Here is a 2,542-nt window from a genome sequence, read left to right as displayed (position 1 = left end):
CCATTACAATGGAACCTCTTTGGCACCCGTGCTCGGCTGCCCAGCATGCCAGGGAGTAAAGCACGAATGCTTGGCCTCTGCTCCCACAGCCGAAGAGCCAGGGCAAAAAACTTGAGCTGTGCCTCTTCTGCAGAAAGTCAGCTTTGCAACGGTGACATCCGCATTGCTGTCGCTCCTCCATTTCCCAACTCAAAGTCCATTACAATGGAACCTCTTTGGCACCCGTGCTCGGCTGCCCAGCATCCCAGGGAGTAGAGCACGAACGGTTGGCCTCTGCTCCCACAGCCGAAGAGCCAGGGCAAAAAACTTGAGCTGTGCCTCTTCTGCAGAACGTCAGCTTGGCAACGGTGCCATCCGCATTGCTGTCGCTCCTCCATTTCCCAACTCAAAGTCCATTACAATGGAACCTCTTTGGCACCCGTGCTCGGCTGCCCAGCATCCCAGGGAGTAAAGCACGAATGCTTGGCCTCTGCTCCCACAGCCGAAGAGCCAGGGCAAAAAACTTGAGCTGTGCCTCTTCTGCAGAACGTCAGCTTTGCAACGGTGCCATCTGCATTGCTGTCGCTCCTCCATTTCCCAAGTCAAAGTCCATTACAATGGAACCTCTTTGGCACCCGTGCTCGGCTGCCCAGCATCCCAGGGAGTAGAGCACGAACGGTTGGCCTCTGCTCCCACAGCCGAAGAGCCAGGGCAAAAAACTTGAGCTGTGCCTCTTCTGCAGAAAGTCAGCTTTTCAACGGTGCCATCCGCATTGCTGTCGCTCCTCCATTTCCCAACTCAAAGTCCATTACAATGGAACCTCTTTGGCACCCGTGCTCGGCTGCCCAGCATCCCAGGGAGTAGAGCACGAACGGTTGGCCTCTGCTCCCACAGACGAAGAGCCAGGGCAAAAAACTTGAGCTCTGCCTCTTCTGCAGAAAGTCAGCTTGGCACTGTGCCATCCGCATTGCTGTCGCTCCTCCATTTCCCAACTCAAAGTCCATTACAATGGAACCTCTTTGGCACCCGTGCTCGGCTGCCCAGCATCCCAGGGAGTAGAGCACGAACGGTTGGCCTCTACTCCCACAGCCGAAGAGCCAGGGCAAAAAACTTGAGCTGTGCCTCTTCTGCAGAAAGTCAGCTTTGCAACGGTGCCATCCGCATTGCTGCCGCTCCTCCATTTCCCAACTCAAAGTCCATTACAATGGAAACTCTTTGGCACCCGTGCTCGGCTGCCCAGCATCCCAGGGAGTAGAGCACGAACGGTTGGCCTCTGCTCCCACAGCCGAAGAGCCAGGGCAAAAAACTTGAGCTGTGCCTCTTCTGCAGAAGGTCAGCTTTGCAACGGTGCCATCCGCATTGCTGTCGCTCCTCCATTTCCCAACTCAAAGTCCATTACAATGGAACCTCTTTGGCACCCATGCTCGGCTGCCCAGCATCCCACAGATTAGAGCACGATCATTTGGCCTCCTCTCCCACAGCCGAAGAGCCAGGGCAAAAAACTTGAGCTGTGCCTCTTCTGCAGAACGTCAGCTTTGTAACGGTGCCATCCTCATTGCTGTCGCTCCTCAACTTCGCAACTCAAAGTCCATTACAATGGAACATCTTTTCTTTCACCCATACTCGGCTGCCCAGCATCCCAGGGAGTAGAGCACGAACGGTTGGCCTCTGCTCCCACAGCCGAAGAGCCAGGGCAAAAAACTTGAGCTCTGCCTCTTCTGCAGAAAGTCAGCTTTGCAACGGTGCCATCCGCATTGCTGTCACTCCTCGATTTCCCATCTTAAAGTCCATTACAATGGAACCTCTTTGGCAACCGTGCTCGGCTGCCCAGCATCCCAGGGAGTAGAGCACGAACGGTTGGCCTCTGCTCCCACAGCCGAAGAGCCAGGGCAAAAAACTTGACCTGTGCCTCTTCTGCAGAAGGTCAGCTTTGCAACGGTGCCATCCGCATTGCTGTCGCTCCTCAACTTCCCAACTCAAAGTCCATTACAATGGAACCTCTTTTTCACCCGTGCTCGGCTGCTCAGCATCCCAGGGAGTAGAGCACGAACGGTTGGCCTCTGCTCCCACAGACAAAGAGCCAGGGCAAAAAACTTGAGCTGTGCCTCTTCTGCAGAAAGTCAGCTTGGCACTGTGCCATCTGCATTGCTGTCGCTCCTCCATTTCCCAACTCAAAGTCCATTACAATGGAACAACTTTGGCACACGTGCTCGGCTGCCCAGCATCCCAGGGAGTAGAGCACGAATGGTTGGCCTCTGCTCCCACAGCCGAAGAGCCACGGCAAAAAACTTGAGCTGTGCCTCTTCTGCAGAAAGTCAGCTTTGCAACGGTACCATACGCATTGCTGTCCCTCCTCGATTTTCCAACTTAAAGTCCATTACAATGGAACCTCTTTGGCACCCGTGCTCGGCTGCCCAGCATCCCAGGGAGTAGAGCACGAACGGTTGGCCTCTGCTCCCACAGCCGAAGAGCCAGGGCAAAAAACTTGAGCTGTGCCTCTTCTGCAGAAGGTCAGCTTTTCAACGGTGCCATCCGCATTGCTGTCGCTCCTCCATTTCCCAAC

Source organism: Psittacula echo (assembly GCF_963264785.1).
Source record: "Psittacula echo genome assembly, chromosome: 23".
Classification (NCBI taxonomy): domain Eukaryota; kingdom Metazoa; phylum Chordata; class Aves; order Psittaciformes; family Psittacidae; genus Psittacula; species Psittacula echo.
Note: the sequence above shows the minus strand (reverse complement) of the source record.